At 41.1% G+C, this 14,176-nt stretch overlaps 1 protein-coding gene across 1 annotated transcript in view; it reads right to left on the minus strand.

Moving 5' to 3' along the window:
• The window catches only part of ITGB1 (integrin subunit beta 1), a 42,532-nt gene extending 37,210 nt beyond the window's left edge, over positions 1-5,322 (minus strand). Inside the window, exon 1 of the mRNA XM_069458650.1 lies at positions 5,200-5,322. The gene's annotated coding sequence lies outside the window, so the exon portion shown is untranslated. The remainder of the gene's footprint in view (positions 1-5,199) is intronic.
• Between the last annotated feature and the right edge of the window lie 8,854 nt (positions 5,323-14,176).

A 14,176-nucleotide genomic window follows, 5' to 3' on the forward strand; every position in this document is an offset into this window, starting at 1 on the left:
AATATGACCCCACTACCATCCCTTTACTAAACACTAAAATCATAAGATGAAATAAATCATACATAAACCATAAAATATTACTGGATGTAGAAGAAAGAATAAATTACTATTCCCAATATCATAAAGAATATGAAAGCTTAAGTTATTGACATATTCATTCTATAAACATATATTCATTGAAATGTGACTTCCATACTTCAAATGGTACATACCCAATTTTGTATGTAAATATTTTCCTCATCACTCCAACTGAAACTATGCTGCCTAAACAAAAAAAGAATGCTAACTTTTCTTGTACCTTTCTGACTTTTTTTGGCTCTGATTGGTCCTCATCTCTTCAGCAACCACAATAAACTACTCCTTTCTTTGTGGTCTCAAAACATATTCTTGATAGTGCCTAGCAGAGCAGATGACAAACTTTCAGTGATGCTTAATGATACAGTGTTATTTTTACCCAAAATTCTATTATAACTAATTGCTTTCACGTCTGTGTCCCTCACTAGACTAGGGAGAGAGGGCAAGAATCCAAGCCTTCGTATATATGCTTCATAAATATATATATATATATAATATATATATATCTTAAAAGGTAACAAAGTGGTCAAGTACTATTTGCAAAATTAGACTGGATTCTGCCCTCTAACTACACTGTCCTTTGAGTATGTCAGCCATCTGTCATCCAATCTTTGCTCATACCATTCCAAGCTCAGGCCCCATCTCCTCTACAAAATCTTCCAAAACCACCTAAGCCAATGCTGATCTTTTTACTATTAGAGAATATTATCTGGTACAGTATATAGTATAAAATATCCTTTGGTTTTTGTTACATTTTCCTGAACTGAACACAACTTGTCCCTACTAGACAATACACTCAACATCAAGGACCATACCAATTTCTTGGCTTATACCCACCGAGCTCAGCATTTTTCAGGTAATTGATACTCTACATACAGATAGACTAAGACGCAACGTACAGCTGAGCTACGCCCTGATGAAGGGCTGACAGTGCTAAATGTGGTTGTACAAAAAAGTGGCTGCTCGTGGCAGAAAGAGGAGAACTGCACTGTACAGTGCACAGACCAGGCAGCAGCTGCCTGTCAACTCAGAATGATGCATCGAGGGGAAACATGGAGACGACTTTATAGTGCAGATACACCTAGGAAACCAAAGCCCTGGAAGGGGCAGTATTCCGACAAAAGTCACACAGAACTTCGGTGGCAGAGCCTGCACCGAACCCAGGTTACCGCCTGCCAATCAAGAAGCCACTACTACAAACTGCTCCTGCAATAATGTACCTGAAAATAAATTGCCACAGAAGGATGTGAACTATTAAGTCTTTCTGACTTTACCTCAAACGTATCAATCACTGGAAAAACCCTCAAATACCCAAGTCACTCACTAAAATCTCACTGAAAAGAATTAGAAGTTCAGAGAAGAAACTGGCAAAGGAAAACGCTTTTCTAGATTCCTCTTCCTCCACCCACCTTTGACTCTTAAGTATTCCCAGCTTCGCTCTCTAGCTCCTTTTCCACTCAAAATTCTCCTTTGGTATTTTCATCTGCAGCCTACAGCTTCTTCAGCTAGCACTCATAGACTAAGAATTCCCAAATCTAAATCTCCCAACCAGACTTCATTCTAGCTCCCACTCTGTGTATTCAAGTGCACTCTAGACATCTCTACAATGCCCCATAGTCACCTTAAAAAAAACCTCGACATGACAAAGTCATCTTGTCCCGTCTCTCCAGCCAACCAGCACCACCCCCTTGTGGTCACACCGCCTACCTTGGCGAATCATGCAGCCTGGCCATAAACCTGTGCCAACTGGGGTTTCTTTCATTTCTCTCACCTCAGACACCAAGTCTTATCAATTCTCTCTCCTAAATACACTAGGTTCTTGTACCTCCACTCAAATCATCCTCTATACTATGGATCTCCAAAGTTTTTTGATCATTCACCTTCATCACAAAAGAGTTTTTGGCATGCACGTACCCAAAATATGTGCATGTTTACTTATAAATTAAAATACAGGTATGCTTCTATGGCAACATAGTAAGATATTTTAAAACATAATGAAAAGTTTAAACTTTAGAGTGATAAGATGTAAATATATATATATATATGTGTAAAAAACAGTAAGCCTAAAATTTCTTCTTACACTCCAGTAAGTCATTTTATACATCACTGGGGGCCAAGAACATGTGCTTTGGAGAATTTGTATAATGAGATTGGTTCTATAAGAAATATATACATGCATGCATATTGTAATATGTGTGTTTATGTATGTATCTGACATAGTTTCTTTTCTCACACACACACACACACACACACACATTTCATGATGAGGTAACATACACATGCTTAAGCATATTGCTAAATGTAGTCAACCCTATCTTCTAAAGCCACAAACCAAAAATAAAATTTAAAGTTAGCTGACTTCTAAATACCCACATTATTTTATAAATAAAAGTTCACTGTCTTATAAATATCCATTTACAAAGTATAGTTTGACTCCTTTTTACACACAGTTCCTGAAAAAGATACTTTTTTCATCTACCTACTAAAATATTCTAAGGCTGCAATATTATGAGTTCTATGGCCTGCACCTCCTTTAACCTAAGAACATATGGTAATATTCTTTTGGTTTTCTACAGCTATTGGTACAGCTACTATTTTAGGATCCAGAAGACTAATGTATTCTCCCCTACTCTCATCGTCCTTACTGTGACCGAAACAAAACTCTCACAACATATAACCTGAGTCGGAATAAACACTGCAACAGTAATTGAGATGTTTACATATTTACACAATATCATGCTCTAGGATTCCACATACAACCATACACATACTAACTCTCCATGTAGAGTGGGGAAAACTGTTATGAAAACTAGCACAACATTCAACTGTTTGATTACTTTTCATTATTACAAAGTAACCAGATGTCCCCAGTGTCACTCCTAGACTTAGGAATTTATCAATGTAGAACTACATTTTCATTCAGTGATGATAATTTAGGGCAGATTTAACTTATACTGGCCAGAAAGTTAAGAAAACTGCCCGATAAAGTTACTAAATCCACTGGTCTTCAAAATTATTAATTCCATATTTTTCATGTACAGAATGTTGATCAAAAAATACCCTTAACATAGACTTCACATTCTTTAAAAAAAGACTAATATCATAAATACTTAAAATTGTAGGTCTGTGAAGCCAACATAGATAAGTTAAATTGGAGTTTATTTGCCAGCTGTCATAGAAGCATTAACCATATTCCGGGTCTTTTTAAGTAGCATTCTAATAGAAAACCTCCATTTCATACTCAATTTTTGGATAAAACAGCTTTCTCCCCAAATGCATGTAATCAGAATACCAATCTGTTTTCTACTTATCACTTCATCATCTTCAGTATAATATTGATCAATGAACCCAAATTATTTAAAACTATGAAAATTATAATGGGACTCTTACGTAAGGCCTGTACCCTCTGGGCTTTGATGTCCACAAATGTAGAATATGTCACTTCGGACTAAAACTCCTTAATCATTTCCAAAACTAGTCTATTATACAAGGTACTGTAAAGGGTGTATGCAGTAGAAGAAAGATGTCTCATCAAAACTCATCTCACATGAGTTAGTTTTGTATCATCAAAACAATAAAAAATAACTAACAACCTAAATAACTACCCACCTAAATATCTACATGGAATGCTGGCTCTAAGAAACCTTACTAATAACGTTATCAACTACATTCTGAGCTATCTTAAAAATCTTTTTACCGTACCAAGGAGGGAGGAAAAGGAGTCAATATTTATTGAGCATCTACTCTAAGCCAGGAGTTTTACATTTTACATTTGATTTTCACAACTAGACCACACCTAGGAAGGTGACTTGCGGCCCAAACACAGGCTCTGGAGCCAGACCCCACGGGTTCTCCAGGGCTTTCTAGATGATGACCACAGGCGAATTCCTTACGGCCCCTGTACCTCTCTCTGTTCCTTCATTTGTAAACTGAGGATAAAAACAGTACCTACTTCATTAGATGGGCTCCAGAATTAAATGAGATAATATATGCCTAGATAAAATGCCTAGAGCTAAGCATGACCCTCCCTATCATTATAATAACAATAATATTTTTTATTAGTGTAGGTATTCTTGTTCCTATCTTCTAGATGAGGAAAGGGAGGATTAGAGAATACAATTTACTAATGATCAGACCAATGAGTGCTAGCTAGGTTTTGACTCCAAAGCATGAACTGGATGAAATAAAAATTGCTTAGGCATCAGGTATGAGGATTCTCATAAATCCAACCTAGTAAGAAGCATAAGAAATGGCACGCAGTAAAGCGATGTCGGGCCCAGGCCAGGCTCTAACCCTCGCGGGGCCGCCTGACGCTGGGCCGGCCACGACCTTCGTCCCCGTCCCGGGGCGCCCGTGCAGGGGCCGCGGCTGTGACCGCGAGCAGCCTGGGCCTACGAGCACTGCGGGGGGAAAGCACGGGCCACGCTGCGCCTCCTCCGCCGGCGGCTCTGCGAGGCCAACTTGCTCGGCCCGGCCCAGCAGCCCCTGCGGGCGCCGACGGCCGCGCTCGCCTTCTGGACATCGAAGGACGGGCGACCGTGCGCCCGCGGGCGCTGCCGGCCAGGCTCGGCGCTGCTCAAAAAAAAAAAAAAGGCAGCCAGCGATGGAAAGAGAGACAAAGGGCCAGAAACCGTCCTGGAGCGTTTAAAATCCTAAAACGTCGGGTCCTCCGGAGGCCCGGAGCCGCTCCCTCCAGCTGCACACCCCAGACCCGGCGTGGACTTGCGGGCGCGGGGCTGACACGTTACCTCAGCGCTCAGGCCACAAGACAGGTCACGGTCGCTAGAAATGGCAGGTGTCTGGGTGGCCGGTCGGGGACCCTGGTTCTCCATACGCCCTCCCCCCTCCACTGCCCCGACGTGACAGCGCCCAGGCGGCGACTCTCCCGGGGCCGCCCGCGCCGGAGGAGGGGGCAGCGGGGGCCGGAGAAGCTCTGAGGGAGAAGAGGGGCGGGCGGGCGCCAGCGCGACTTCCCCGGTGCCCGAGGGCTGGAATCCTGCCCCACCCCCACCCGCCGGGCGGCCCAGCCCCGCCGCAACGCCCGGCACAAAGGGACCGGCCCGGCCGCGCACCGGAGCCCGGAGGCCGCGGCCCGCCCCCCGCCGGAGGCCCGCCAGCTCCTACCTTCTCCGGGCGGCGTCCGGCCCCGGCGCTCGGCTCGGGCCTGCTGCTCCGCGGCTCCCGCTCGGCCTCTCCCGCGGGCTGGCGCGGCCTCCCGGGTCTCGGGCGCGGCGGGCGGCGGCGGCTCCTCCTCCTCAGGGGCGGGAGGAGGAGACTCGGCCGCCCTGAGCCACCTCCCGGCAGGAAACGACCCCGCGGCGCCGCCTCCTCCGCGCGGCCGACCCTGCTCCTGAGGCTGCCGCCGCCGCCCTCTCCCTCCGGAAACGCATTCCTCCCGGCCGCGTCAGCCCGGCCCGAGGCGAGGAGGAGGAGGAGGAGGAGGAGAGGGAGGAGGAGGAGGAGGAGGCGGCGGCGGCAGGAAGAGCGCGGCCCGGGACAAAGGAGCCGGCCTGGGCGGGAGCGGGCCTTCGGGAAACCGCGGAGGGCGGGGAAAGGGACTTCCCCAGGGCCTTCGCGGGGCCTCAGTTTCCCCTTCTGCTAAGGGACGGAGGTGTCGGGCTGCTCACCGGTGCCCCACACGGCCCTGGACTCCCCTTAAGCTCTGCCTCCCCAAAGCCGCGCGGCTGAGCGACCGTCCCGTTTGCCCAGTGCTGTCCCGTGTTGAGCCCTGAAGTCCCCAGGCAAATCGGGATGGTTAGTCACCCACCCTGAGGGGCTTCGTGGGGCCAAACCAACGTTGTCCTTTTGGAAGGGAATTAGCAAACTGGTGGTGGTTTTCTGGAGTGATGGTGTGCGCTTGACACGTGTCTGTGGGAAAGGTGAAGGAGGGAGCCGAGTGCCTGAAAGATGGGGGTGGGGAACGTTTTAGAAAAACTGGCGAGTTGAGGGGCTGCTTTTGATAGATTTATTTAGAGGTCTGTTTATGGGGAACAGGCGTGGGAAGGCAAAAATTTCATCCTAAGGAGTACAGTTTCTGTTTCTCCTCTTTTTTTTTTTATTATGTAGAGATCGGGGCTGGAAGAACATTTAAAAGGGAAGGAAACAAACATTCATCATGATGGTGTCTGGGCACATTTTGATTACACCATTCAAGCCTGTACCAACCAACATCATACTGAAACCCAGTAATTCAGAATATGCTACTGGCAAGCTGCCATCCTGTTAGCAGAAAATGTTGCAGGTTGACACCTGGTGAGCTACAGCACCCTGTCGGCAATAGAGCTCAAATTATGAGATTTATGAAAAAAGAAGTAGTATTTCTCTTGTGAGAGATTAGAGGCCGGGATGCCATTTGGCTGCCACCGTTCTTAAATATAAGAGAAATCGAAGTCATCTCATGTATAGAAAATTTGCACATTTTGCTCACTAGCAAAATAAAACCTATTGGTTAGCCATTCTCAGAAGACCAGTGGGAAATCAGCATTATTTTTTCCACTTAATGGATGACCAAGCCTAGGCTAAATGATGTTCCTATATTAATATTCCCAATGGTAAAGCTGCCATTAGAACTCACCATTCTTGGACTTAAAGGTATTAGTTTTACCACTATTCTAAATTAATTTGAATTGGCCCAGTCTCAGTAGAGGAAACTGTATAGTTCAAAAGATAATTGATCCATGCTTGATTTGCACTACATTTCCCCAAATTTTTTTCTCTGTGTGTGATTTGAGGAGTTACTAGCAATCTTTGCCGGAAGAACATAATGAGGTTTACAGGTGCACAACTCTACACTAAATTAGTTCCTCAAGGGCAATTTAATCATATTTTTAACGCTAGTGTCACTCACTGCTCCAAGACACATAATAGGGGCTCAGCTAATATTTGATACATGAATACATGGGTCTTTTTGCTCCCCTGGAATAGGGTAGAGCACTTGACTAAACTGAAGTGCATGTAGCAATTTATGTACAGAAGTCACGAGTTTTGGGGAAAAGAGAAATTAAAGAATCATATTTCAGAAAAGCAGTGATTGGTCAGGAGTATGACTATGATTATATACAAATATTAATAGGTGGACAGTTAACTGGCTATAAAATTTATGAATACTCGAAGCAAGGGTTGGTCAGCCTTACCATGCTAAACAGAAAAGTCAAGAAATAGTGGAAGTCACACTGCTAGATCATGTGATAGAACATCTATTAGTATCTTGAATTCTAGTTCAATCGCTACTTTACACTATCTCCCAATTATTATACATTCTCTTCTACCATCTGTTAAGTCATTATTATGTCAACTACAGTTGGCCTTTCCTTTAGTTTTGTCACCACACTACTACTTGCACTTCAAAATGTCTTCTTTATTCACCTACGGTTTTCCAAAGTAGAGTTTCAAAGTTGCTCACCAGCAAAAATACCAGATGCCCAGGTTTGTTCAATTAGCCCTTAATTCCTATTTCTGTCTGTAATTATAGGAAGGCTTACAGAAATGAAAGGAACCTTCAAACGGATCCCAGTTTGATTACTGACCTTTGTATCTAGCGGGTTATATTTAATCACATGATTATGAAATGCAAGATAGGGAGTGAGAGTGAGTCAATGTTGGCTTCAGGAATGGATAGCTCTCTCTCTCAGAGTTTGAGCACTCTTGGGACTTAGCCTCTCGAATCTTTGTGGCTTACCCGCTCCAGGAAGCCACAGATCACCCCATGATAACTTGAAGACTTTTCAATGTTTGAGAATGGAAACAACCCTAAACAGTATAAACTTTTATGTGCAAATAGTTAAGTTCCTTGTTCATTTATAAATCATTTTCCAAGTACAATAACCATCAGAAGACAAGACCCCATGGGTTGGAACATGAATACCTACAATGTGAGAATAGTATAGTATAGAAAGTATACTGAAGACCAAGACCAATTTTTTCCTAGGGTTGGCCATTGACTGGCACAATCTATACCAGATCATTTTTAAATAAGCAGGTGACCTTGTGGTCCTGGTATGCCCAAAATAGCTCCAGCTTATCTGTGGTCAAAGCATATTTAACAGTACCCCTTTTTACTCTCAAAAGCATGTCCTGGTATGGATGATAAATTTTATGGTCACCCTATAAATAAGGGTGTCCAGATAATGAGGAATAAGAAGAGTAGTTTTAGAAAGTCAAAGGGGATTCATAGGGACACATTGCAAATCAGGTTCCGGGTTTATAGGTGAAGACCAAACCCAACATTGATGATAGTAATGGAAAAAAGTGTGTGTCGGGGGGGTGAGTATGCAGAATTAGGCAGTTCCTGTGTGATGAACATGCCCTACTAGACGATTTAATTAAGGAAAAAATCTTGACAGCTGATCAATGGGACTTGAGTTTTAAATAGATGGTAAATGCATGTGGTGGCTTCTAGAGCACATTGATTGACAATCACTAGGTAAGTCACCGTCTTTTTTTTTTTTTTTTTTTTTGTGACAGAGTCTCACCCTGTTGCCCAGGCTGGAGTGCAGTGTTGTGATCATAGTTCACTGCAGCCTTGAACTTCTGAGCTCAAAGGATCCTCCTGCCTCGGCTTCCCAAAGTGCTGGGATTACAAGTGTGAGCCATCATGCTCAGCCTTCAGCTACTTTTCTAAGAACTGTTTCTACAGACCTCAATATATTTTTCTCATCTGTCACCTCCAGCTACTTTGAATGTAACTCCTTCTTGAAACATGAAAAAAATAAAAAGATGAAAGGATCGGGATGGAAGAAAGATAGATCTCTGATAACATCCTACAATATTAATAGAGAAGTGCTTCTTTTCCCAAGAAACTAAAATTCCTCTTTGAAAATGTGAATATGCTCGTGCCTTTGTATAACGCAGCCATGGGAATGATCCACATTTTGAAAAACAAGAAAGGGCAAGACGGTTCTTCCAGTTCCTCCTTTTTCTGTCTCCAAATATATAAATAACATGCAAATAGTCATAAAATTCAGAGAAACTGGAAGTTTATTTATTTTGCAACTTTTTTTTTTTTTTTTGCATGGGGGCTTCAATGTCCTGAACACACTTCAGTACTCTTTTATAATTGCCAGAGGAACCATGAAAAATGAAGTTTGCTATGAGACAACTGCCGACTGAGTATGAATGGTATGTGTCAGTGTGCTTGCCTAGCCTGCGGTTTTAGTTAGTGCTTCATTTATTTGCTTATTTAAAAGTAAGGTCAAAAATGGCAGAAGAGTCTGACCTGATTTGCAGTCTGTGTCCCTTATAGCTTAGGCTAGCCCCTAAATCTTTTCCTTTACTAGATGGTTAGCCGTGGCTGGCTTATGGCTGTGAATATGGGTCACAGATGAGTCAGGCCGCCTCAACTAGTTCTGCTTCCTGTTTTCCATATATAGCGTCCCGGCTTTTTCTCCCCCTAGCCCATAGAGCTTTGCCTCCACTGGGTGTGAGCATTCCTTGCCAGCCTGCAGATACTGAACATTTTTAACAGCCTGCAGGGAACAGTGTTTTCAGGCAGCTCTTTGCAAACACTGAGTTTCTTCAGCTGTAGAAGGGAATGTGCCTTCCCAAATAAGAATGAAGAATACGCCAAATATAAGCAGTTGAATAGCGCTCGAGTTATTTTTAGGAACCGGGATCACTCTGTACAGGAAATGATGGTGTTACCAATGGGTTATAGCTAGTGACTATAAAATAACATTATATCTTTCCTCATTTAACTGCTTTTGCGTATCTTGAGAAAAGTTAGCAGTCACAACCTAGAATTAGGAATAGCTTGATTTTAGGCCAGATTCATTAGGGAGTAGGAAAAATAGGTTTCCCTAAAAAAGGTATATGTGATAAGTAAAACCTCTCTCCTGAACACCCCCCCAACAGACACACAAATTGATCCCCACAACATGTTATCTAAGGCAGAGGTTTTGCCCAACAGAGTTCTTGCCTCGTGCCTATGAATGGGAGACCACGAACCCCCGAAAATTGTAGGCAGAATTTCATTTATGCATATATATCTGCATTGTTCTGGTTTTAATTGGATCTTACCCCCAAAACATTAAGAATCACTATTTTAAGCACAGATACAATCAGTTCCTTTCATCGAATAAGTGCCTAAACAAATGTCTTTGTTGTTGCCCTAGAATTTTGAGTCACATATTGATTAGTCTTATCTAGAACAATTTTTAAAATGTCAGATAGTTCTTCCAAATATTTTGTTATAATAAGATTTTCACTGTATGTTATTTAACCCGCAAAAGGTAGAACAGAAAAAGTAGAATCTTCCGTGATCAAACTGCACAATGAAAGAGTATGTTTGTGTTTACTTTTAAAGGTAAAATACACTTCAAAGAGAAAGTAGAACATTAAATTTTAAATTTCCAATTTCCGTACTAGGACTTAAACGACTTCGATTATATCTAAAAATCAGCCTGTTGTAAAACTGTTGTAAATTTTCAGTTAGATTGTAAGCAATTCTAAATAAATTTTAATTATATCTCCTAATAATATTTTCCCTGCAGTGTTTGGAAGAACAAGTCCTGTGACACTTCTACTTTAAGATTTCTGAATTGTTGTTGGCTGATGTCATAGGCTGTTCCCTCTATGATTATAAGAATTCCCTATTTAGAACTGCTCATGGTTGCCAGTTGGGTAACATTTTAAGTTGAAAGAATTTTGTGTTTTGTATTATTTTATTGTACTAGAATGAAATAATCTTAGTCTGGAAAGTTTTGATGGTCTAGTACTTTCATATTTTTGTATTCCTGATTCTTTTCTTCATTTAACTAAGTTTATACTGAAGTCCTCAATTATCATTCTCCTTTTATGATAAAATAAATCCTTCATTATCTATAATTGTCCAGTAGCTCCCACATGCCTAAAATGTCAACTAAACGGTTTTTCTCTTACCCTCAGAACATTGGCTTTGGAAATGAAACTCTTCAATCAAAATTTCATTAGTAAATGAAAAATTTACCGATATGTGATATCTAGTTCATAGGATAGAGAGAACTGAATTCTTATATTTAAGAAATTATCTGTTGATTAAATATATTCAAATACATCTATGGAATACAATAATCAGCAGTTTTAAATAAAAATGAGTTAGACAAGTCAAACAAGATGCAGAACACATTGTGGTATATAATCCCTTATGTGAAGTGGGTATTAGTATCATCCACATTTTATAGGCAAGGAAGCTGAGGCAAGAGAGGTTAAATTGCATAACTGGTAAATTGCAGAATTGAGATTGGAACCCAGTCAATCTGACTCCAGAGTCCAGACGTTTATTCACTGCACTTTACTGTCTCCGATCTCTTGTGTAATTTTGCAGAAACAGTGTCTGCCCTGTTCCAGCTCCACTGTGACTAGGCAGCCAAGTCTACAATTCTGGTGTTCAGGAACAGGAAGTCAATCTCTCTGCAGATGTAAGCTATGCTCTCCAATGTCAGCATTTTCAATAATAATAAGATGTCATTTTCATCTCTGTCTGTGTTACAGTTTGTCTATCTTGTAACTGATGTAGAACTAGGTGGGCATTAGAGTGCTATGAGGCCGCTGCTATTGTTTGGAATATTTGACCCTCCAAACCTCATGTTGAAATCAGATCCCCAGTGTTGGAGGTGGGGCCTAATAGGAGGTGTCTGGGTCTTGCTGGCAGATCCATCATGAATGGCTTGGTGCCCTCGTTGAGGTAATGAGTGAATTCTCACTCTGTGAGTTCCCACAAGAACTAGTTGTTGCAAAGAGCCTGGGACCAGGGAGGCTCTCTGCCTTGCCTGCTCTCTCCCCATGTGATGTCTGCACATGCCGGCTGCCCTTGGCCTTCCGCCACGAGCAGAAGCAGCCTGACGCCCACAGAAGCAGATGCCTGCAGCGCCATGCTTCTTGTACAGCCTGCAGAACCGTGAGCCAAGCAAACCTCTTTTCTTTATAAATTATCCATCCTCAGGTATTCCTTTACAGCAACACAAATGGACTAGGACAACCCGCTTGAACCTTCAATAACTACATATATGTGGAAAGGACATGAGATTATAATTGGGCTTTTTTTTTAAGCTCTTCAACATCAGCAGTATAATTGTTATGTATCAGTGTAAACAGGCACACAGGCATGGCTAAGATTGTTCAACCAAGTCATTCCAAAGTTTGTCCGTTTTATATTTTTTATTACTAGGGAATTTAAAGATTCTATCTTAAAAAAATAAAATTAAAAAAAGGATTCTATCTTTCTTAAGGGCAGTGACCATATCTTATGTGTATATGTCTAATGCAGTGCCTTATATGTATTGATTATATTGCTTCTCTTTACATTTAAAGTAAAATCACCACCCCTCTTCTTCTTTGGCCTCATCTCAAAACATCTTCCCCTTGTCCACTATATTTTAATCACACTGCCCTTCTTTCTAGTCTATGACCTAATTAAACTTATTCCTATCTTGGGGTTTCTGTCCTTGCCATTGTCTCTGCCTGAAATGCTTTTTAATTGTCTCCTTCTTGTCAATCAGATCTCAGCTTAACTGTTACCTCTTTAGAAGGACTTACCTCCTAACCTAAAACAGTTCCCCAGACCCATGTTGCCATATTTTAATGTTGCATATCACCAGTCACTATCTGATTTTTTTCTCTTTACTTTCTGTCTTCCTCTACTAAAATACAAAATCCACAAGAGCAGCTACCTCATGTGCCTAGCCCAGCTCCCAGAAGTGACTGGCACATACAGGCCGCAAAGAAATAGTTATGGAATGAATAAGTACTTGTCCATTATTTATTTAACAACAAGTATGAAAGTTATTTCAATACCTTATGAAGATTACAAAGTAACATTATAAAATAACATCTTAGAAAGTAATTGTTTAGTGTAGCTTTTGTCCTTAATCTTGCTTTTAAAAACATTGCATTTAGGCCTGGCGTGGTAGCTCACACCTGTAATACCAACACTTTGGGAGGCCAAGGTGGGAAGATCATTTGAGGCCAGGAGTTTGAGACCAGCATGAGCAAGAGCAAGATTCCATCTCTACAAAAAGTAAAAATATTAGCCAGACATAGTGATGTGTGCCTGTAGTCCCAGCTACTTGAAGGGCTGAGGCAGGAGGATCACTTGAGCCCAGGAGTTTGATGTTGCAGTGAGCTATGGTGATGCCGCTGCACTCTAGCCAAGGCAACAGAGCAAGTCCCTGTCTCAAAAAAAAAAAAAAAAAAGAAAGAAAAGAGAATAAAATTCCATTTAATTCATGATTTAAAAATACTCAAAAACTAGGGACAGAAGGAAACTACCTCAACATGATAAAAGCTGTATGTGAAAAACCCACAGCTAATCTCATACTCAATGGTGAAAGACTAAAAACTTTTCCTCTAAGATCAGGAGCAAGACAAGAATGCCTACTCTTCCAATTCTATTCAGGCAAGAAAAAGAAAAGGCATCCAAACTGGAGAGGAAGAAGTAAAATTAGGTCCGCTCACATGACTTATATGTAGAAAACCCTAAACATTACACATACACAGATACACAAACTGTTAGAACTAATAAGTGAATTCAGCAAAGCTGCAGGATACATAATCAACACACAAAAAAATCAATTGTGTTTTTATACACTAATAATGAATAATCCCATAAGGAAATTAAGAAATCAATTCCATTTACAATAGCATAAAAAATATTTAGGCCAAGGAGGCAAAAGATTTGTATACTGAAAACTGTAAAACATTGCTGAAAGAAATTAAAGAAGACATAAATAAATGGAAAGACATCCCTGTTCATAGTTTTTAAAAAATTCATGAGTTCATTATTTCTAAAAAAGGAAAAACATATAGAAAAAAAAAAACCTTTCTATATTACCTAAATGAGCAAACAGTAATATTTTAAAAAGGAAAACAAACAAAAAAATCATCTTTGGTCACTTTAGGATATAGCCGGAACACTAACTTCTTACTCCGGAAACTGGTAATTAGAGGGAAAGAACTAAGCATTAATCTTGCCTTTCCTGTACAAATTGTAGGGCAAATATCTACATAGCCATATTTGACTAAGCAAAAGTCTTCTTTACATAAGAATTAAGCTCATAAAAGCAGAAGAAATGATAAAAGTAGAAAATTAGCATTTGGTGGTCTCTATTGAGATCATTGATTCTTCTAA

Source organism: Eulemur rufifrons, chromosome 25 (genome assembly GCF_041146395.1).
Source record: "Eulemur rufifrons isolate Redbay chromosome 25, OSU_ERuf_1, whole genome shotgun sequence".
NCBI lineage: Eukaryota > Metazoa > Chordata > Mammalia > Primates > Lemuridae > Eulemur > Eulemur rufifrons.